The 25053-nt window shown below is 37.9% G+C and overlaps 1 long non-coding RNA gene across 1 annotated transcript; it reads right to left on the reverse strand.

Annotated features, from left to right (window-relative positions):
- Positions 1-3352: 3352 nt before the first annotated feature.
- LOC146569698 (uncharacterized) lies at positions 3353-7219 on the reverse strand. The gene is made up of 4 exons (XR_014893394.1): positions 6490-7219; positions 5984-6139; positions 5439-5531; positions 3353-5149 (listed from the first exon to the last, which is right to left on the reverse strand). It is a non-coding gene; the product is annotated as an uncharacterized LOC146569698 (long non-coding RNA).
- Positions 7220-25053: the final 17834 nt, after the last annotated feature.

Genomic DNA, 25053 nt, shown 5'->3' on the forward strand with positions numbered 1-25053 from the left:
ACTCTAGTGTGTATTGATTTATTCCCACAATTCACCTCTTTGAATTTGTTAAATTCTTTCATGCAGCTCTGTCCATTACAAACACTTTAAAGACTCTTCAATGCTATGCTATAACGTGAGTAAGGGCAGGACATCTCCATCTGCAGTAAAACTTCAAAGGTCAAAAAATTAAAAGCTTTATGCCATGCCAGCTACTCACCGTTTTACAAAGGGCTGTCTATAAAATCTATAATCTTGACCTCACTATTTCTGATACTTTGCAAATGAATAAAGCACATTTCCATTTTTAAAAAAAACTTTTAATTGCTTGAAACTTTTGCATATGTGTAGTCTGGTGTGCAGCACTCTGTTCACAACTGCTGGTATTAATGCACTGTCAGCTTGATTCTGATAACAAATATCTGTTTTCAGAAACACATTGTTGCAGCCAAATGGTCCCCATGTAGGTGGCAAACCCTTCGGCCAGCGGCAAGCTGGTCCCAGCCTGCTGGCAACAGCAACAGCGTGCCCACTTCATGCTTCAGCCACACCTCCGCTCACAGTCCGTTACGCCAGCCTGCAGTGCATACCTGGCAAACGCGGCAGCGGCTTGCCAAGAAAGATTTATACCTGGTGTTTGACCTACTTGAGTTTGCATCTATATTAGTGAAGGAAAGGGCTTGGTTGTGGGGGAGAGAAAGGTCACTGAGATCCCAGGTCCTCCTCTGATGCATCAGGATGATGGAACTGGCTAATTTAATGAGCAACAGTTGTCCTCTTGGCTGCTACAGATGGTGCACTGCAGATCAGCTCAAAGCCGCCTGGAAACATAGCTTTCACAGCACACCCATCATCTACTAACATGGGCAAGACTCTGATGCTGCACAGGTGCAAAGTGACTTAACTCCAAATTGTTAGTTTTTTTTATTTATTAGGGATTTAATAACCGTTTCCTCTTTGTTTAAAAAAACAGAAGCCTTTCTGACTCAGATTTGATGGTTATAATTTTTACACCCACCTTACATTTAACCTTTAGTCACTCAGGCTTTAATTCTTTGTAAATAATATTGATGATTTGTGTGCTTTTCTTTACCTTTGAGCTCTGAAAAGTTTTTCTTTTTTTTTTCTTTTTTTTACCTCAGCCAAGATGAAATTAAGTTCTGGGGATTTTAAGTTTGTTTATCCACAAATCTGTTAAATGTGTAATGATGTCCATCACAACAGGGAAACGGGAAAAGAGAAAATTTTATTAACTGATGAAATTTCTTTACTGAATTTAGCAACAGAGACTTCACTGGTATGGTTGTTTGCTGAAGCACAAATCACAGTGAGGCCTCAGATGATCCTGCTAGGGCTCCACCATCTGCCAAGCAGCTACAGCTACAACCAGACCGAGCTGGACATGAAGCCTCGTCTTGAATCAAAAGAAGAAGAAGAAGAAGAAGAAAGACATATTAGGATTAAAAAGTCAAAATAAACTTCTTGGGTTTCTTGAATCCAGTTAGTTTTATTCCTCAGTAGTTCACCAGTTTAAAATGCTGTTATCATTTTTGCATAAAAATAATAAGTTAAGGCAACTTGAATATATTTTTATGTTGCTATATAATTAATATAATTAATTCGGACTAATAAGGCTAGAAGATAGAATACACTCAGTGCACTGGTTAGATATTGTAACAAGATTAGGAAAGTTATTTTGTTTTACAGTGCAAAACAGTATTTGAACAGATTCATACATTCGGGATGTGACTGTACTTAAATGGATGTCATTCACTAAGGAGTAGAAACAGTACCATTGTTAGTTGTCAAGTCAAGTGGTCTATTGTACTTAAAATGAATGATTAGAACAATATTGCGCAATGCATTGTTCCATGCATTTCAACACAGACACAAGATCACACATACTGTAATGAAAAATATGTGCTGACTCAGAGATGCTGCATCCATATGTTTTAAATCAAAAACAAATGAAGAAATAATCCTTGCTAAATAGCATAAAGGTCATTGTCGTAAATGCACTTTGCCATTCTTGATTTTTTTTTTTTTTGAGACTCTGTCTTTGCACTGTTGTTCTCCAATCCCCTGAACTGCTACAGTCTTGTTTCAGTTCTACATTTAGATAACTGCAATTTTGTAACTTTACTTACTTTAGCCCAAGTCTTACCTCCTCGCCAAACAAATGTAAGTGGAGCAAATCCTCTACTGTTGTGTGAATTCTGTTTATTTAGTTTAATTAAACTAAACAGTAGAATTTCAGGTCAAAACTTTCATTTAAAAAATCTTAGTGTCTTAATTTTAATCTTTAAAAAATAAAAATAAATAAATATTGTGTCAAAAGCTGTTGAATTAAAAGGAAGAAACTTACACGTGCACTTCCAGTTTTTATTGTCTCTTATGACCTCAAAATTGTCTTTATTTGAAAAGGTTTACTTTCTTTCTGTTCTACTGCATTAATCCTTACAGAAAGTTCGTGGCACAGAATGTTTTTCAAGTAGTTTTATCTGCCACAACACAAACATTATTTTTTTTCATATAGCAACATTAAAAACACTACAGGTAAGTCACCTGGCACTAAACCTAAAATAATTTGATGTCTGTGGAATGAGACACAAGAGAAATATGTTGGTGCACTGGGTAATTTGCATGATAGAATAACCTTCCTTGTGTTTGTGAGGAAAAAAGAGCTAATGTATTCAGTGTATTTGTGGTCATGCTCTTCAGTTTTTTATCACCAAGAGACTAGCATTAAATCACCTCACTGGGGGAATGAGTCGCAGGAATGAAAAAAAAAAATGAAGCAGCTTCTGGATCTAATGAATTCCTGGGAGAATAAACATGTCTTTGAATAAAGCCCTAATCACGAATTAAGTGGTTGTTGCCATCATACCTTTGTAGAACATACCCACAGACATGGACCTGTGAATGTGTGTGTTCAAATTATATCCTCAGCTCTGGCAACAATAATAGAAAAAAAAAAGATAAGAGGCAAGCTACCCAGTCCTCACACTCAAAAAAATGAAACGTTGGCTTTAATTAAAATTATTTTGTCAACAGGTTCCACGAAATTGAATTATGTTAGTTTAAAGCAAAAATCTTTAGTTCATCTAATTTAAAAAAACTACTTAAGATTAACAAGACATATTTAAGACTAACTAAATCAAGTTATGTTGTATGAACAAAGATGATATATTTTCAGGTTAGATAGTTTAGATTAGTTACTTCAACACATTTCTTATTTGTGGCAGTAAAATGTTAAATTTAAGTTAGATTAATTCAAATATTATATTTTCAGCCACCTTGTGCTTTATTAATTAGTTTTACATAAATCTATTTTGTCAACAGGTTCCACACAAATGAATTAAGTACATCCAACTTATTTTTTAAAATTTCTTTTATTGCCAACACATTCAGTGAGCATTTGTGTAAACCCAGTCCAAAATAAAACACAACAGCTCATTAGGGTTAGTAATTAACAGTATGTAGACAGATGCAACATCAAGACTTTAAATTAAATGTCTGTATCTACCAGAAATAGAAGAGAGAAAAAAAAACGCATTGAAGATCACATAACACATTGATAAGATGACACTTGAGTTATGCACATGTGATGCTAGTAAGGTCTGTGAGTGTTTTTTTCTTTTAGTGTCTAAAATGGATAGCAAAGTTGCTATTTGCAATGATTGCTTAGGGTCAGTCCAGTAACACAATGCCAATGAAGTGCTTTCCTTTAACAATGCAAAGTGAAGTGTCCACCTCAACAGCCACAATTTAAAAAAAAATTTATGTAACAACAACAACAACAACAACAACAATAATAATAATCATAATAATAATAATAAATAGTCCACTGATATTAGCAATCAAAGAAAATTACATCACCATCCCAAATAAAACTTTAACAAAACATGCCAACATTATGGTCTAACAATAAAACAGCTTGTCAGCGTTCAGTTTTTTTGCAACAGCACAGCAGTAACCATTTAACACTTGCCACTGTCAACATTTATTTTACTAGTGTTTGGGCAAAAAACTTCAGATGTAAACATTTTAACATGGAAACAATTGTTCGTCTTTAAAAGTCCACAAAATATACATTCATCCTGCATTCCCAACTTGGATGATCTGATATCCTCGTGTTGGTGTTGTTCCCAGACCATCATGAAAATGTTGTCACATTGTTGTGACGTTATTCTTTTGCGCGCCAAGCCATTCGTGCATTTATGAAATTTCAATGTTGCAAGGACAATATCAATTCTGCTTACTGTTTATTAAAGGGTTACGGTTAGGGTTAGGGTCAGTTGATCGGCGGACAGAGGCGGTTTCACGCAGCTTAAGTACAGTTTTTTGTTTTACGCCGGTTTTTCCCGAAGTCGCAAAAGTATGACGTCACAACATTCTGATTGGTCACTTGCAATGTTGATCCTGGAACAACATTTAGTATGATGATCTGGGAACAACACCAACACGAGGATATCAGATCAACCTCCTAACTTACCCTTATTTTTAGTATGTATTGCAATTACCTTTACAATGCACACAATGTAACACAAACTGAATATGAACATATTTCCACCTCATAACAATATGCCTTGAACGCTAATATACACACCACCCTTCAACATTTCTGGTGCAGTATCATCTCTCAATTAAATCCTTTAAATCTCAATACTTTTGATTGTCTCTTACTAGCCCCCCCACAACAGTAAAATCTCTCAAATTGTAGTAGTTTACAAACTTTTCAAAATGTTCTAAATTTCTCTTAAATGTAATTTTCCCGTTATCTGTCATTTACAAATTACCATTTTATTCCCATTCAGCCTCCGAAAAACTTCTGTCCATCTGACAGAACATTCATCATCCAAATTAAAGGTTGGCTTATTCATTCAGTGTATTCTTGAGCAACTGTACCTTGGTCAAGAGTATGCTGACATACAGATGAAGGAAGAGCTTCTGAAGTACTTCAAAGAAAGCTTTCAGTCTTGAGGTTAACTGAGATTCAGTGCATATATCCCACCCATTAAGAGTGCACATGCAGAGGCCAGGTCTTCCAGGTCATGCAGGACACACTAGATGGTTATACCCACATCGGCTGGAGGAGTGCTGGCATCAGCTCTTTCGATGGTAAAGATAGCAAGGGTAATTTGTTCCAGCTCCCTCTGAACAGCTGTAGCTTAGACACAAAAACATAGAAAAATGGCATCCAGTTTTAAAAAAAGAAAGAAAAAGGGCCAAAGCTACCCTTTAATGACGTAAACACAATATTAGGAACATGCACCCCAGTGTGCCACTATTTCAGACTACAGATTCAACGATAAATATAAATAGTTTGGGTATACAAGAAGATTTCCCAAAACATTTAAACAGGTTCCATGCAAATTACAACAACAACAACATGCAACAACATTAGTTATTCAAAATTTGGTTTAATACAGATAAAAAACTAAACTAAAATTACCAACCAATTATTCTTTGAAGAGGATGCTTGGGTCTTCATTCAGGTAAAAAGGTAGTGCCCTGAGGACACACTCCCTCCCCTTTTCAATACTTTCCTTCTGTAGAGAGTGGCAGAGATACAGGAAGAGAAAACAGATATACTTTAGGATGACAGAAACTCACATTATACGCAAAATGAATGACATATCCACTGCACAGATAGACATGTACACAAGACCAACTAATCATCACATGGACATGAATAGTTAACCTGTTGGGCAGGGTTTCCACCACATTATATATGTCCATAATGGAGGTAAAGACAAACTAATACATCATCTTTTTTGCATTCAAAACATAACATAAAAACATTCACTTCTGGTTTAACCTAAATCAAGGGATCAGATTTTACATATGTTTAGGTAATTTAAATTTTCCAACGTTTTGAGTACCAAACTTTGTCTTGCTTAATATAAATGTAAGTGCACTGTGCAGCTACCATACACTAGCTGTTTAAATTTGAAAATGATCTTATTAGCCATAATATTTTGCTACCAACAGAATAACGCACCTGTGTGGCTGGGGCCAAAGTTTGTCTAATTTTCTTCCCTGCAACGCCTCCTTTTTTCTTGAAGACTTTTATGAGCTGGTCAGTGTATTGGTCAAGTTGTGTAAAAAGCCTTGGAACATGTGCAGCAGTAGTAATCCTCACATATTCTGCTTCCACCTGAAAATATGTCAACAAACACAACATACTGTACTGTAAATATACATACTATATGTACACATATACAAACTAAAACTAATGTAGTAAGACCTCATTAAAGCTATAATTTTAACACAAACATTTACACAAAATGCTAATGGAGCCATTACAGCTTTTATTGTTATTTATCAAGTTCCAAAAAATATTGATCACAGCTGATCTGAAAAGAATTTCATGCCTCAGGCCCTTGAACTGCAACCTTTACCATGGTTCAGATGTGGAGAAGAAATAACAGGGGCATGGGATGGGTCACAAAAGAAAACTTAACTTATAAAACAGTTTTGTTTTTAAAAGTATAACAGTTCACATACCACATACAAGCTCAGCAATACCACATACACCACATCAGTATAGGAGGGAGCAGGTAAAGGCAGGATCTGAGATTTATAAAGTAAAACAAGAAATTCATTACTTAATTTCAAGAAGCAAATTATTGTTTGAATTACAACTAAATAAAATACTACTCAGAAGAAAAGCAAGAGATTGACACTGCCATGTGCTAACTTTCTATAGAAGCAATTATCACCAGGTCTGTCGACCTCCATTGTCTGTCCACTCATGTCTTGAATAATTTTATTAAAAAAATTAAGTGTGTACTTTCACAAACTGTAATTTATAACTACATTGATATGTATAACTCCGCTAGGAAACATGCTGTATTTACAGACCATTTTTACATAATACAGATTACTGATAGAGCAGAACAATGGTGTCACAGTGGCTTTCGCCCTTGACTTTTTGGATTTTAAATGTCACTTTATGCTATCCTTGCTATCCTATTCGATATTTCCGACTCTCGGATTACAGAAAAGGAATCCCAAGAAAGCAAATGGAAAAATAACCCCTTGAAAGAATAACCCCATGAACCCCTGTAGCTAATCCCTTAATAAAACAAAAAACAATAAAAATGTTTCTTACACAGTCCACAAAATAAGCATGTCCAGGACCCAGTAAAACTAATGTAAAACAAGCGCACGCAAACGATATAACATGTCTTGTAAGACAAACGCAAAATATAACCATGCTCGACATGTAGATACTACACAACATAGTCAAAGAAAAAAAGTGGTCTTACCTCTCAAAGAAACAGTAGCTTGGCGCCAAAACAGCCTTTTTCAGTTAAATTTGAAGTCTTGCGCATGAGCAGGCACAAGCCGTGAAACCTTCTTGTTCTGCGCGGTTTCATTACAACTGTTTTTGCATTACTGCCACCTTGTGGATATACAAGGTATATCGATCCTAATTGACTTAACTTAAATGTTATGCGATCAAGTAACACATTAGTATTATGTACGTTGAATAATAGACACAATTACGTAGACTTGATTAGAAAAACATATGTTAACTTAACAAAAACATATATTTTAAGTAAAATGAAAATAAATAATTAATATACACTGAACAATCCACCTCATTCATTTTTTTGAGTGCAGTTGGTCCCTGTTTAAAGATAGGGCAGGGCTCATTTCCAAACTAATCCCTGGTTTCAATCCCCTCTTCATTTGCTCTGTGCAGACCGCAGCTTCAAGGGTCAAAGTAAAATAACAGGGAAGCTGTCCGTTCTGCACAAAGGTCACCTCTGACTTGCTCCGTTTGCAGTTTAGACCCTCAAAATACGCTTTGTGATGCAGCATTATGATAAATGACCTGATGCACAACATAAAATGTACCAGTCACAAAAGGGCTAACTACAAAATGCCTGTTCATAACTAAGTTTTTTTCTGAACCAATACTGGCACACTGACTTGCCTCTTTGAACAAGGTAGAGCAACCGGCAGAACAAAGACTGGGCTAAGTTTTTCTCGGTGAATAATCCCACTGAGCCTTCTTTGAAGGAGTTCTTACACCAGGAAGGTGGATAGGGCAGATTTTAATCAATACAGGAAAACAAGGAGCTCAGGGGACGTGAGGAGCCTACCAGTGAGGATGAAGATTAAACACCACTGTCTAAAACACACTCAGCTCATGTCAGAAAGCCCGGGTAACTTCAAATCCATCTATCAAAACGGTATCAAACTGTGTTTTTCTAACAAAGCAATGTTATATGACATGTATTCTCTCCTACAGCTGTAGGTGAGCGTGTGGATCATAAATCACAGCAGACAAAGCTCAGCTTGACCTCTAAACGGTTGTATATCAGGCTATTCTGATTCAGTGAGGATGTCTTTTGGCCTCAATAGGTATACTTACTTTATATGAGCTTTGAACAATGCAGACATAATCCCAGAGGGCTGATTCTGCATAACACACAATCTGGTTTTGTCCAGTTGCTCCTGTCGTACTTTCAGACACTCGTGAGAGGAGACAGAATGCTGCGCCTCCTTCTCAAGCCCTACATTGCACATAATAGCTCTTTTTTTTTGTATTTAAATGAGCTCATTACTGATCGACGATAAACTAAGCCTTCAGTGAATCATTTGTTTTCTGCATAGAAAGCTCTGACTTTATCCTCAACACGGTAAAAGGGCCACAGTGGGCAAATTCATCAGACTGTGAAAAACAGCGTTTGCGGGTAATGTAAGGGTATCTAAGATTGCCTTGATGGAGGCTGCTGTTTTTGAGGTGTTTTTCTTTTGTGTTAATTAGACCCTCCCAGTTATGCTGGCTGCGAGGTTGGTTTTACTGCGAAATAATCTCTTTGATTAAAAGATCTAGCAGTCATGAGAAGGTCTGTGTGATAAAGAAACCCTCAATTGGGACCCCACCCCTCTCTTTTTTGCACCTTTTCCCACTGACTGTGGAGAATAAGAGAAGAAACAGGGTTGCCTGAAGTGTCCGTGCTGCTCATTTCATAAGCATCCTCTCCGCTTTGACTCATTTAGGAAGATGAAAGACAGTTACTGTAATATGTGAAGCCGTGGCCACGCAGCTCAACAACACGGGAGTATTTCAGAGAGAAGTTTAAGTGTCTTTTATACGCTATACAAGTGCGCGCTGGCTTGAGCACAAAAAGAAGCACAATAAGAGAAATGCTGTCACAGGCCCGTCTTCTCAGAACTGTAGGTCACAGTCAGAGGGCCCGGCTGAATAATTGATCAATGAATTTGCAGTGAAAACAGAAACACAGCTTAGCACTATATTTCCCCTCTCCCCCTTGTAATGTACATTGAATCCCACAGATCCATCAGCTACATGCAAAGCTCTGCTGAGCTGAAAGGCCTCCAAGTTCACTTCAATTATTCAGCATCCCTCCAAGATTATGAATTATTGAGCTAAAAGTATGTTCCATATACAACCATGTACTGTAGCTTGATGTAGACATTGTATACTCCCTAGAAGTGTGGGAGATTTGTATTTATTTATTTATTTTTTTAAAACTGGAATCAGACAGAAAATATTAGTCTTGGACAATCACAAAGGCAGATTTTTGCTTAAACCTGGAAATCGACTTTGACTGGCTATAATCAGTGGGAGGGTTTGTTTTGTCGGCCATTACTTTAATGGAAAGCACAGGTATGAGGAAGCCCCTCATTTTCCAGTTTATTCATTTAGGTTATCGGCATACAGAGTGGCGTGTTCATAAGTATACTATTAATTGTTTCTGCCATACGTTGGCAAAGTTCTGGACTCATGAGTCTGTGTTCTCTTCGGGGCTGAGAGTGAAAGGTGTTTAGTTCTAGCTGCCATCTGCTGACAGCTTGAACAGCCAGCTCAAGTCCAATCGCCCTCTCTGATGCTATAAATTGTGCCTAGCCCTCTGATGAAGAGTTGGGGTTCGCATTTCTTGGCTTGAGTGGAGGAGGAAACAGATGATACAATTAATTATCAATAGGTCCCTCAGTAAATCAAAGCCATTTTGGCAGCCCATGACAAAAAAAACCCACTGAACTGCCTGCGAGTCTTCGCCATCTCTTCATTGCCCATTCTCAACAACTGCTCTCTGGCCGCCTGCCTTCAGTACAATCCACAAGGTGTTTGAATAGATTGTTCAAATATTTTCACTGTTGATTCTTCTCTCTCATTTTGAATATGAAGGCAGGTTTCTCTACTCCGGAAGAGTGGAGAACCACTTGACTGAGTGCACTCAACTCTCCTGCACATCACCCAGGCTTTAATGAGCATTGGCTGTGGCCGAGGCAGGGAAGCAAGGAGGCTGATAGTAGCTCATTATTTCACTGCCCATGCTGGCCTGTGTATGCCTGTTTGTGGTAAGCCTCTTCTTTTCTTATTGTAGGGTAAACATTTACCCAGTGGAGACAGGCCTTGACCATTAGGCACTGGGGAGTTGCTGTAATGGAAAGAGGACCCGCTGGAGTTTTGCCCACTACCCTCCTTAACAGAATAACTCACTTACGCACACTTTGGCACAAACCTTTTATTGGAATTTACAACTGTCTGGGGAGTATAGCTCTGCATAGGTTGAACTATGGCTTTGACCTTACAAAGGAAGGGCTATTAAACAGGGTTTTTACAAGCATAAGAAAGCTAGACAGACCTCGCGGACAAGCCATGAATTTCAAAACTCCAAAAGGGAAAATGTGTTCACGCTGTCGTTAAACACAAAGCAGCATCCACCTTTGCCACAGTAGCATTGGTGGCCATTAGCGGGGACATTATAGTCCTTTTACTGCGAAACAGATCTCCAGAGGATCACTCATGACTGCAGCCTTTCTGAAAGCTGACACAGAAAACAACAAAGCGGTGATTAAAAACTGCCTCGCTTGTACGTGTGAGTATTTGTGTTAGGTATCAGTGTTACTCCTGTGGATTAAGACAATGTGCAGCTAACTGGTGAGCAAGTGACCATTTTACAGACAGAGATTGTGTTTTCATCAGATCCCCTGCTGCGCATTGGAAAAGCAACACATGTGATAGTGATGGAGTGTGTGCAGTCCTTTATCCTTATATTAGGGGCTCTAGGGGGAGGAGTGGGGTGAGCTCTCTAGGGTAAAAGAGGCTCATTAGGCAGCCACTGCCTCCCCATAACCCAGCTGGGTCTGCGTGCCAGCAGACTGGGCAGCCATCTCTCTCTTCATCTCGTTCTGCTCCCCTATTTATCCCTCCACATTACACACACTGAACTGCTGTTTTTCAGTTTCACAAATGATGGTACAGTCATAAGGGCTATGTTCACTTAGTTAATTGTGTATGTGTGTATTATGAATGTCATCTATAAATTACAGATTAATGAGGTGGAAAAACAACATAACCATGCTTACTTTCTAGTTCACCTGGAAATGCAACAGTTTCAGCCCCATCCTATCAATAAAATATCATCTTTTTATGTACATCTTCAAAATGTTAGTTCATTTCTAGACCTTTACCATCATCAGGAGGCAGTCACTTGCAGGATGAGTGCAGGAAATTATTTTTAAAAGAGGTTCTCAATAACCCACCTGGTCAGGTGCTTAGTGCTGTGATGCACCACTTTACCTCCCTTCATGTTCTAGTAATTATACACTCAATTAGCAGCCTCTTTGTGTCTGTTGCCTTTAAGCTAATCATTTATTGACGCCCATGGTATTACAGCTTAGGTGTGCAAGCTTATTGGAATTCCTTGTGCTAAAGGAATCAGTGAATTGCAATACTCTGAAGTTAGATGTCTGATATCCAGACTGTCCTTCATCCAAAAGGTCTAAGTTCAGGCCCCCATGACAGAATGCATCCATCCTTTTGAAGTGTCCTTGAGGAGATGTGTGAATCGCTACCAACCCCAGCCCGGTACATCTTTTGCTTAACCTGTACCTTGACCACCCGGAAGGGGGGGAGACAAGCAAAAAGATGAACCTCCTTACATTGTGGGGACCAGTTAAATATCACATAGCAATACATAATTCTACTGAACGATGGGAAAACAGTAAAAAAAAAAAATACTGGTGCTTCATTTGTGGCCTTCAAAGAAGAAGAAAAACTTAACCAGGAATTATGCTTTATGCAGAAGTGGTAATGCTAGGGGGGGTCTGCTCAAATTACCGCCTTCCACTTTCCAAGGCTGTGGACAGCCTGTCTTCAAATTAGGGCTGCTAAGCGGGAGAGTCAAATTGGAATTCCGATTCTATTAAGAAGTCATGCCCAGCAGCAAAAAATGCCAAATGGGCCCAGTGCAATGGGAAAAAAAAGAACATTATAGTGCAGAAATATTAAAGCACAGCCGATCTATTTGCTGGAGATAAACTTAGCATATGTCTCCCAGAGCTGCCTAGCCAGGGCCTGCAACAATGAAGACGTCTTTTTGGAACTTGATTAAAAAGACACGTCGAGATCAAAGTCAAGCTGGTTCCAAGCTTTGCAGATGTGATGAAATCTTTTACCGTGAGAGAGAATAATACGTTTCACTGATAATAGCTGTGCAACATGAAACAATACAGTCAGCCTGTTTCAGCAGTTTTATAATTAACACTCCAACGGAAATATAACCAGTTGTTGTTTTCAAGTGAAGAGGCTGCACTCTGGATTGTTGGTGTCATTTAGCATATTATTGTATGTGCAAGGCAGATAGAGAGAAGCCATCATACTGTATTACCGCCTATGAGGAGATGTCAGAGCGTCCCACTTCGTCTATTATGTTCCCTATATGCAGCTTTTTTCTGTCGATTTCTAGCTGTTTGGCTGCTGACAGGTCATCAGCTTCTCATCTCTGGGCCAGTGATGAGCCATCATCAGACCACATCAGGCATGGAGAGGCAATCTCAGCGAGGACTTTTTTAGTCATGGTGTGCTTTCCGCAATGACAAGCCCCCTGGCTTTGTGTTGGTTATGGGTGCGTTTGTCTGCCTGCCTTAGCAGTGGAACTTCTCAGAGGTACACAGATAAAGACAGGGGTGGAGATAGAGGAGAGAGCCAGACACATCAGGTTCATCCATCTGTAACAGTAAGCAAGCAGTGTATCACACCAGCCCACATACACTATCAGCTTGCACCATGCTGAGAGATATACCTGAGGACTGTCATATTGTCCGCAAAGCAGATCAGCACCAGGACCCACAGATGACTCATTTTGAGTAGACACAGCCTGATCTTTCATTGCCTTGTCAAAGAGATATGCTACACTACAGTTCCAGTTTAGTATGCCACACATCCATTCGGTCATGTGGAGAGCTGAAAATATGCAAAGGATGACTGATCATATGGCCTATAAATGTGTGGGGTGTAGAGAAAGATTTATTTTGTGACAGACACACATTTCTGTTGGCATTTCTTTCTCCAAGAACATTTGCTATTTTCAGACAGCAATTACCACGCAAAGCCGTTCCATTTATTTATTTCACCTGTGGTGACAGTAGGAAAACATTACAGTACTAATGGTGTTTACTGGCAGTTTAATGTATTTAATGTTTAATTTTAAACTGTCCAATCCAAGGGCTTTGGCTAGAGTGTTTCACACATATGTTGCACAAATTGTCACAAATTGTCACCCTGTTTCCAACACCTCTCACAACACGCTATGCCCCGTTAAACTGTATGAATTGAAAATTAAAACCCAATTTCTAAAAAGAACTTGGGAAATCTCGTAACACTTGAATCTTCTGCATTGCACAAGATTTAAACCCCCTGTTTAATAAAAGATACAACCCCATAAAGGTGATTCTGTGCATCTGGACATTAGGTTTTTACTGGGAGAAATGTTTTGTCACTCTTCTTCAGTCTCAATGGGAGACCACATCCAGATGAACAGAATCAGCTTTCTGGGATTTCCTTACCTGAATGACTGAACATGCATCAAGACAAATCTAATCGGAAACAGATCATGGTTATGAATTTGAGACCAGTAACAAATTTGTAAAAAGTTTGGAATGCGCCATGTTTGCATGTTTGGTCATCCCCCAGTTTTAAGCAAGCCTTTGGTTGCTTTAGTGTTAAAGGCAATATTTTTACTTGTTTTTATTTATTTGCATTCTTGCTGCTCAGCAGTGTCTTTTTTTGTTCTAAATGATATGTCACATGCTTTCATTGGCTGACAGGTTTAGACTGCTGACAGAGCTGTACTGCTCGACATCTGGCATTGTCCTGCTTGTTCGGATGGCAGCATGGATCGCTCCAAAATGTGTATACGATGTTACTCTGAAGTAAGCAACTAGAAGATTAACTGAATTTCAAAAGGTAAAGATAAAACATTCCTTTTAATATTCTGGATAAGCCAAATGTATTCTTTTTGGTACTGGTTTACAGTGAATAACAGCATGAAAAAGCTTAGGTAACCCAAGATATCTGAGCTTTGAACAGCTTTTGATAAGGACCTTAAATAAATCATTTGGAAAACCAGAACATATATAAAATATAGAAAGGAGTTTTTACTATATTATTACTGGTATTCATGGCAAAATTAATAGATGTTTGGTTGCAGACTATAAAAGATTTAGCTAAAACCACTTTAGATTTTTAGCAATAGACAGGTTAGTTTTCATTTATTTGGTTGGATGTGGTGTGCAGGTGTTTTTTGTACCTGGTGCTGATGATGTAATGGGCAGCATAGAGAGGTGAAAGGGAGCACAGACTCGCTGTCTGCTGGTAGCGTAAACCTGTTGAAAGGAAATCGCATTTTGGATTTTTATAATGGAATATATTGTGAAAATGTATCTAAGAACTTCAATGCTGCAAAATCAAAGTACCTAATCTGTTTACATTGACCTGCATATGTGTCTGTGGGATCTCAGCCAAAGATGATGCTGGAGACACCCACTGTAGCAGGAACTACTGCTACACAGGTGATTTAGGGTACGTAGGCACGTGTTTTAATTCCCACGTGTCTGTCTGTGGACATGTTTGGCCTGTATGATAACATTACAACCATGCAAGATGCAGTCATGAATTTATTTTTTTAAGTGTAGCCTGTCAGTGCCAGCCAGCTCACTGTGGTAGTTTGTATACCAGAGCAGGTATCTCCATAGGCCAGGTGGTAAATTTGGAAAGGAATGAACTGGTTCTTTTATAGCTTATTTTTCTCCATCTTACTGACGCGCATTTTACATTCTTGCAAATATTCATACAACACTATATTCTATGCACTTAAGCCCTTTTTTCATTTTCCATTCACACCCACAGCCAATTTACAGTCATCGGTTAACCTAACAAGCATGTCTTTGGATTCTGGGAGGTTGCAACCAAAATATGTGAAGGTGAAGGGGCAGTGCTAACCACTGCTAAAAAAAAAAAAGCGTTCTTCAAGCCACATTCAAACCAGTGAAACCAGCAATCATTTGCTGTCAGCCCTCAAATTAATAACAGCTTCCTATGGCATAGTTACATATTTGATAAAGCTGCATTATAGCAGTAGTTACAAATACATGAAAAACTAAAAAGAAATATTTGAGATGCAGTATTTTTATGCAGTTTGAAGCTCCAAATTCTTTTTCTATACAACTGTAAGTTGATAATAAGCTGATAATAATAATAAAAATATAAATAAAAACAATAATAATAATTTATTCAACTCTTTCCCTTTTTAGGTGTTGCAATAACCTGCAATAACCCTCTTACTTTGTTTCTTAGTATACCTCGGTCTACATTAGTATAATAAAAAAGTGTAAAAGGTGGACTACATATGGAATTATTTACAGAGCAATATGCAGACGTTTAAGTGATTTCATTTATAAAGTAAGTGCTGTTATACACCAGTGTTCTACACCAGTGGTGTATTTTTTTCAGATGATTAATTAGATGATTAGTGCCCTACGGCAGCAGTGTAATATAATACAATTAGAAGCACTTTTTTTTGTCTCCTAACTGTATGAGATTTGCAGGAGCTTGTAAATCAAACAAAGTCATAATTTAATTGGTCAGAACACTTGCCAGGTAATAATGCCATTACATTCAGACGTTTTTGTTACATGTGTAGTCTCATAAAGGCAGCTGAATAAACTTAAACAGTAAATAGTATCTTTTTCCGCACAGAGAGACAGTTCCAAGCAGAGTTCCACACAGAGTTCCACTTTCAGAAGCCACCCATTACTTGTAGAATGACTTCTTTGTGTAGCTACCTGGGCTCCAGGTTTATTTTTACCCTCCCTATGTCCCTCCTCATTCTTTAGCAGCTTCAGGAGATGGCGTTAGTTTGGCTTCATCTCTGACAAAAGATAAATGAGCTCTGGGTCTGTGGTGATCCACTATGGCTGCCAGGGGGTTCCAAAATAGCAAACTATTTTTCATATGGAGCGAAGTGATATGGAGTGCGATGCAGCAGGCGCTAACATTTACCATATCATAGTACGCAGGAATACATTTCATTCTTACTTTTTTCTTTCTTTTACTTTCAACTTTCTGTTTGTACTTGGGTGGGCGAGGGCTGTGGCAATTAAAATTGATCAGTTACATGTTGAGACCAAGTTTGCATTGGTTATTTACAGAGTTTGTGGTTGAAGCTTATTGAAATAAAACATTCGTTTTAGGTCTAAGTAAAAATGATTAAGTCTTAAGGTAGACATATACATATATATAAATATATAAAACATTGAAAATGTCAGCCTCTCTTCTGTTCTCAGCATTCGTCTGATGTTCTCTTTCTCCTCTCTTGGAATAGTGTGTAGTAATTAAGGTGAATTTGCAGAACAGCACAGTTGCTTTGATACGATCTCAAAATTGGTCATTAATCACCTTCTCACCACCAGGCAGAAAAACAACAGTGATGTGTTTTCACAGAGAAAAAAAATGTCCTGTGTCAACAGGAGATTCACCAGCGCCTGCTACCAGCTGAAAGAAACTTTCCCATTTAAATGAGGAGCTACAGAGCTTCCGAGGCCCTTTGAAGAGATGTGCTTGGCACAAACAAGAGCGGCAGCCTCTCCTGTGTTTTTAACAGCCGAAACATCGCTGACACCTGATGGGTGATCAAACACAAGCCATCTCTAACTGAATCCTCACGGGGGCTCATCTTTGTACTTCCCTCTCCACAGATAAATCTGCAGACCACGCTACTGGAACAGCCCTCCACTCAATATTTACTAATGGCTCGGTCACCTGACTGCATGCACTGTGTTTATAAAGGCAAATACATTTGTTGGTTTTGCAGCATTTGCACTCTGACTACAAGCCTGTCGGCGCGTTTGATGTAAAGCCACCCCCCCCACGATGTATCAAGTCCCTATATAGATTTTCCCCCCAATATTGTGATGGGGTGGGTTGCTGGCTAACTCACCTCTGGGTAGAGACAAGTCTAGATGTCTCATGGGAAAAGAGAAGGTTTGTGGGATGAACTCTTAGTGGTGCTCATACAAAAGGTCAAAGTTATTTCTGCTAGTGAGACACAAGTTTTCCTTCCTCATCCATGTCTCAGTCCTTCTCCTTAATGATCCATCCTTGGAGTGGTGTATGCATACTCGTTAGAGCTTTATTAGCATGAACATTGCAAGAGCAGATGAATCAGATGAAGTCAGACTGGCCACACTGGAGATGTGCTCTGTAAGGGCCTTTGCTTGTCACTGAGGTGAGATGATTTATGATTTATTTTCCAATAACTCCCAGCCTGCTCAGTGCACTGGGCCCTCCTGTCAGCATTCACAAGCCATGACTATCCCCCATATCTTCCCTCCCACATCCACTGTACAAGCTTCTTCCTTTGTCTGTTGAGACAAATTGGGAAGAGGTTCTACAGTTATTAATACAGCTTATTTGTACACGTGCATGTCTGGTAATTGGAACAAGAGAGGGGATGGTGGCGAGATTAAAAAGCCATGAATGACAGAGCTCCAGCGGTGCTGGATTCAGTTGGAGGCTGGCAGACTGTACACACCTGGGCCTCCAGGCAGATGGTGAGGGTTGAGGGTTACATAACACTAGCCTAAGCCATATGTCTCCTAACCACACAGAATCTTTAGGAAGCCCATAGTTCGCCTCTGAATGCAGTCCATGTGAGACCAGAGGGCAGCTGTGTTCTCCTCCTTGATCCCAGACCAGGTGTTCAGTACGCAGCTTCTCTATGTTTCTGTCGGGAACACTGGCAGCAATACAGCTAATACCTGGATTGTGGAATACATAAAGTGATTATGAGAAGAACAGATTGCTTGGTCTTATGTCCAGATCACTATTGCACTGTAAACACTAGACTAGTAAACAAGTTGATTACATAGAGGTCAAACTATAGAGTAACACTGTAATTGTTTGCAGATAAAACATATGTCCATGCTGATTTATCTAAGCAGTAGGTCTAGTCTGGGGCAACTGAAGTGAGTGCAAGTGCCTTTTGAGTATTCAGTGTTATTTACAAAGCAAACAAAAAGGCTTAAGAGGTCTGGTTAAAAAAGAAGAAGAAAAGAAAAAGAAACATTAAGCTATAGTTTGACCTCTCTGCATCTTATTTTCAACTAATTATCCACGGTAGATTTCCTTATTGTGATTCAACTGCTTGACAATGCATGGCTTAAAATACAAACCCAGAGGCAGCATACTGTATCTCACAGATGGACATTTTCAGAGTGACATTTGAGACATTGTGGGACTGTTAAAATTCAGAGATGAAGCATCCAGAAGAGATTAGAGAGCTAAATGGCAAACAATAGACGCTGCAGTGGGACAGGAGGATATGACTCTTCGTTGTGTTAATCACAGCGGAACAGCCCTGTCCTCTTCACCAAACGATGCCATGGTGATGTTAATGGCACTGCCAGCCATGACTAAGGGTGCGCTTCGAATGATTGATTGCCAGAATTATATCAAGGTGACTTTCAGTCAGTTCCATCAGGTTGTTTAGTGTGATCGATAATAACAGACGAATTATAACATAGACACGCCTGCCACACAATCTCATCAGGTTGCAGTCGTTATTTTGCTCTTTAATTTGAGTTCAGCACTCGGAAATATTTTATCCTTGTCTGTCAGTTGCAGCAGATTTACACTCAGCTAGTTTCCATTAATTTTATTAATTCAGTTTTCTTTCTTTCTTTCTTTCTTTTTTTAAATCTACGCTAATATTTGGTTCACTAATGCAGCAATATGTCATTAGTACTCCCAGTCTGATGTGTAAAGAGCAAAGCCGGAGCTGGTCACATCCACTCTTAATGTGGATGTATGAGGAGGTCACGCCAGCTGCAGAGGCGAGAGCAATGTCTCTGTCCACTTGGCCCACTGCCCCTGCGTGCGCACACAGCGCACTGTAGCCCACAGGCTACAACAACAACACACAAAGCGCGCCCTATGTGCTACATCACAAATGAAAGATCAAACATCAATGTTCACCATAGGCACTCAGTGCAGGCTGTTAATCACAGTGAATTTAATGTGTTCCAGTTGAGAGATCACCCAGAGAGTACTCCAGTTAAACTGTGGGTTTTCAGAGAAGAGTAAATGCCTCCACATAATAGTGTCGTACCACAGTAGAATTGAATCAAATGGCGTATGATGGGTTTCATTTATGTTCACTGACTCTCTCCTACATTTTTTATAAAATCACAGCGTGTAAATTTATGCTAATAAAAGTCCCAGCAGGCTCATACTGCAAAAGCCAGTCAATACTGAAATATTAGTGTGACTTTTAAATGCAAATACCCTATGTTTCTCATTGCCCTAAATCAAACTGGAGCATTTTGCCAAGATGCCCACAACACAGAGTTCAGATCTCAAATTTGGAAAGACAGGGCAAATCCCAGGACGTGGCAACAAATATCCCAATGGCAGTGACTCACCTCTTTGAGAGGCTTATGCAAACCCAGGGGGAAGGTGATGGATTTTTTCCCTTACCTACAGTGAGCGGAGCAGATGCTGGAGAAAGATTCTGGACGTCACGAGAAGTAAAATATGATTGCGGGGGTGTGTATATGTGTGTACATGAAACATTAGCTCACTGAGTTCTGGAGTTTCAATAACTTCTGAAATACTTAGAGGGTAAAAAAAGGATGAGAGGAAGAGATTACACACCATCGTGGCACGAGGAGCTTCTCTCCAGGAAGGCCCAGATCTCTTTAGCTATATTTGTGGGCTTGAGGTTTTATTTACTGACAAAAGCAGCTGCGCACCAAATAAAATAAGACACAGTATATTATAGTTAAAGCAGCAGCATACAATATTGCCAGTGAAGTATTGTATTTTAGACACATGATCAAATTTCTATGTGCATGCCCTTTGAGAAACACTTGTATGTGGATTTTTTCAGGCTTTAGCAAATTTCCATATCAGATAATATTTTTTTCTTTTAATAATAATAAATGTTTAACAGGGATAATAATGAATTTAATTAGCTCTTGGTTTTCAGAATCAAACATAATATTCTACATGAGAAAATTGCCAATCTAATATATTGTAATGTCACGATTTACTCATTGTGAATTTATTACAAAAATGCACACAAGTTAAAAGAAGCTTGATTAACCTGCTCTTTCCTCTGCGCACTTTTTTGTAGAACACTTAACTTTTCTATTCATATCTAGCAATTTTTCAGCTATGTTAATGCAGGCATTGTTTATTTTGAAAAGGTCATTAGAGTTATGAAGAGAAGCGAGCTGTGTAAAAATGATTTGATTGAGGTAGTGGAGGCTCTGGCACAGTGAGTTATGGACATCCAACAGAGAGGAGCCTCTTCATTAGTGGAATGATTAAAATTGATGGGAACCTATGGAGCTCCTGCTCCCCTGAACTCCCTGGAGCATAGCTCTCATTCTGCACTCATTTATTTGGGACTTTGCGTTGATCAATAAAAGGTGCTCGCTGCTCACTATGGGGTCTGGTTGGGGAAAAACCAAGAAAAAGAGAAGAGACTTGTTTTGTTGTTGAAGACAAACATTACTGTCAACAATTCAGGCTTTAGAAAACCTTGGGGAAAACAACAGCTTTGGCTGTTGTCTCTATGTAATTTTCTTTACAGGCTGTCTATTTTAGTCTTGGTGGATTTTAGACTCTTGTTTAGCAACCCACACTGTTTTCAAAAAATAGTTTCAAAAACTTTAAGTTTGGTCACACTTTATTCTAAAGAAACAGGTTTTAAAACCAGCAAGACAATGGTATGTTTGTCCCACGGCGACTTTGTTGTCACGATTGCACTTTAATGATAATATGGTCTGATTGCTCATCAAGGAAGTGGAAAATATTTTGATCTTTATTTATTTTACTGATAACAACTTAAAAATCACTGTCCTTTTTTTAAACATTCCAAATGTTTTTGCATTTCTATTTAAAGTTTTTTTTAAAATCTATGATGAAGTGTTTGTCTATTGCAAAATTATCGCATTAAAGTGAACCGATGCTCTTTCCAAATTACAACAGTTTCATGCAGAAAATGTCATTTATTTAAGCATATTAATTCAAATTTGGGCAGCTTTTGTGGGAAGAGTAGTACCCATGAACAAATAATCACTGAGAAGAACAGGAATTAATTTCTGTGTATTGGACCAGAGCCAGATAACGGGAAGAGATGCTGAACAGAGTCCAGACTCTCTTTGTCTGTGTCCAGCTCTGCTCATTAGAGTGGTGCTGTGCAGCTCATGGCCCATCGCTTCCCACTGTTGTGAGGGGCCTTGCCTAAACAAATAGAAATGATGTGCATCACATGACAGATGATTGCAGAAAATATGAATTTCTGCAGTAGTGGGGGTTTGCAACACAGTATACACAGTTTACATTACTTTAAAAATGTAATGTGCAACTAAATCTTAAATTACCCTGTTGCATGTTCAAAACTGATACTGTAATGCCATTATGATAGCACTTATTGGTTATGTCAGCACTTAAAGAATTTTAGAATTTTGATTTTTTTCCTCAGTTCAGTATAAAAATAATAACTGATGCTCACCAATTAAATGCAGTTAATCTCAATCAGCACTAATGCTAACTGTATAAGATGGATTAAACAATTGTTAGACATGAACCTGACCTATACGTTGCCCGTATTAAATAAGTTTTTCAGTCAGTGTGAATAAAAAAATTGGCCTTTTTTTTATTGTAATGATTCAGTTGTATGAATTATTGATTTGAATGACTAGTAAAAATGTGAATAAAGATTGTTAGGGATGTTAAAAATATATATATGTAGATTAACTGTTAGAGCAAGAGTTATTAACAAAACTATAATGGGGTAATAATAATGATGATGATAATAATCTTACTAGAATGACCTTAGACTATGTGTCTATATATCTGTAGGTACCATATCTCCTTACTGGTTGGGCCAATCTCAACAAACCTTTGCATGGACTTTGTTGCACATAGAACTATTATTAACAATTGTATATTTTAAAAATCATTTATTATAAATTCCAGTTCTGTGGATTTTTCTCTTCATCCCCTGGAAATGTGATGTAATTTTATGTTTTGTCTTTGCATTTGTTTCACATATCACGTTCATCATATGTCGCCCACGTAACTTAAATGTCACCAATATTTCATCCTATTCACCACTAAATAAAAAATAAAGAATTTTAAACAGTGCTGCAGGCTAGTTGTTTTTTTTTTTGCCCCTACTACTACTACTACTAGTACTACTACTAATGATAATAATAATAATAATAATAACTTTAGTTAGACAATATCTTTCAAAAGTTATAAAGCACTTTACATACAATGAAAAGACCACCTACCACTAATTAAATAGTACATATTACAACAAATATTATATTCCATAAAATAAAATTAAAATATCATCAGATAATTTGTACAGATATGGATCTGTAAATATGGTGTGATAAATAACTGATCTTAGCATAGAACTGATTGAACGATGTTTGAGATAATCTATTTCATAGCTTTGATCAATAATAATAATACATATTTACAGGTTACTTTTAATGATATTGGTAATTATACATAGTCTATATGTCTATTGACTTGTTATTGCCAATGTTACTTGCAAAGTATGGATGGAATCTCAGATTTCCCTCACACTAATGCAAAAAAATATGCTTGAAACATAAGCAATATAAAACATTTTGGTACAGTGGTGTAGCATTACGATACTGATCACTGTAAGGCATGTTACAGTATACCGTTGATAGCTTGGGCAGTAGCATGGAGGACTATAGTGGTAGCAGTTGAAATTCATTAGTTGCTGATTCAAATCTGACTCGAAGGAAGAGGTCATTTTGGGCAGGATGATTAGAGAAGAGCACTGTACCCTTATAAGGATTTTGATGGTCTTTTTCCTTATGATAGCTGGGCTCAGCTCTTGCACCCAAAACAATTTAACGACAACAAAATTTGCTTAAATATGTAGTCATACTTATTTTTTCTTATATAGACAAATTATACACAATAGAATGTATAAAGGGTAATTTAACATAAGGCATTCTGTACTACTATCAGATTATCAAATGTGAGCACACATGGGTCCATATAAAGTAGTCAATAAGTCATTAGCATGCATGTATGTAGTGCATCATTTCAGGCCCTAGTTTATCACTGGATTATTTAAAATTCTTCCAGTTCCAGCTTTTTCTTGTAGAAAGTGATATGAGATGGTTTTTCTAGAAGAGCTTCATATATTTGTATCTTTTTTTAAATAAATATGTTATGAAGCTACACATCAAATATTAAATGTTACAAATAATACATTTTCTTTTTTTTTTTGATAAATATGTTTGTTTGAAATTTGACGCCAGCAACACCGTTCTAAAAAAAAAGTTAGGACAGGGGCCTGTTTTCCACAGGGTTGCATCATCTCTTCTTTCAGCAACACTCAGTAACCGTTTGGGAACTGAGATGACCCACTGCTGTTTTGACAGTGACTTCTTCTTAGCTTGACACAGGATCGTTAACGTCATTTTGTCACATCATAATACATCAATTGTTTTCATTACATCACAGACACAGGGTGTGTCCATACGTCACATAAAAGATTAACAGAGTGAATCAGAATGCGTTGGTCCTGGTTACACCTATCCGGCTGGATGATTTCCCTAATCCTCTGAGGTCTAAGTCATCATAGGTATTAACCCTAAACCTAAACCTACACTAAATCAATATTTTTGGAAAAATATGACCCGTTTTGATGTGTATCAGGTATAACAAATATGTTTGTTTCCTGATGACCAAAACTTGAGAGAACAATTTTATAAAAACAGAAATGACATATTCTACAGTTAGAGTTAGTCAGAGTTAGGGTAAAGTCACCAATAGTAACAAATGACTGATGACTTGAGAGTTAAATTAGGATAAGCTGGATTTAATAATGACAGATAACTGCATATTAATTTCTAATAGAAAACTAATAAAAACCATGGTAAATGTAAGGGTGTAAGGCTTTTACCCCAGCAGAGCAAGAAGGTGATTTGTACTAAATATAATACCTGAAATCAGCATTGGATGCCGAAGGAGGACTGGCATAAAGTGACTACTTTGAAAAAGAAAGTAATCTTTGTATTTTTGAAATAAATTATTTTAATGTGCTTTCTTGTCGAATACACCCCCCAAAAAAGGTAAAAGAAACAAAGCATAACACAACAAGTCTGAAGTACAGCCCAATATATCATAAAAACTAGACATACGCCAAAATAAAGCACAGAATAAAACTGAAAAAGACAAATACTGGAAGCAGTAAAAAAAAAAAACAGGAGAGGGAAATTAAAAACATCAAGTAATGAGTGCTGAAAAATATTTCATTCATAACTGTTTAGGGGCAGTGACATGTGTCTTCATGTATGTGATGATTAATGATAATAAGTCACATGTTATTAATTCCCTCCTGACTAATGTGGTAGCTTACCAAGAGTAATGAGTCAGGGTATGCCAGAAGATCATGTTGGGAAATACTGTTTCCAACATGATCAACATGGAAATGAGGTTTAATCATTTGAACGTGAGTGTTGGCATAATTGCAAATTTTCAATTTGTACACATGTTCAAATCTCGTTGCAAGTGATGAAATATTTACTGCTCATAATCGTGTGATTCCTTGATTGTACAATACACTTTAAAAGAATTAAAATGACTTGTTTTCACTTGAACTCTGTGATTTCACTGTGTGGACATTTCACCCCCCTCCAGTCCCATGGATCTAGAGAGAGGCAGGCTTTGAGGAAAGT

This window comes from Mchenga conophoros, linkage group LG7, assembly GCF_057382185.1.
Source record: "Mchenga conophoros isolate Kocher_MC1m ecotype Shallow Benthic linkage group LG7, M_conophoros_male_GT1.1, whole genome shotgun sequence".
NCBI lineage: Eukaryota > Metazoa > Chordata > Actinopteri > Cichliformes > Cichlidae > Mchenga > Mchenga conophoros.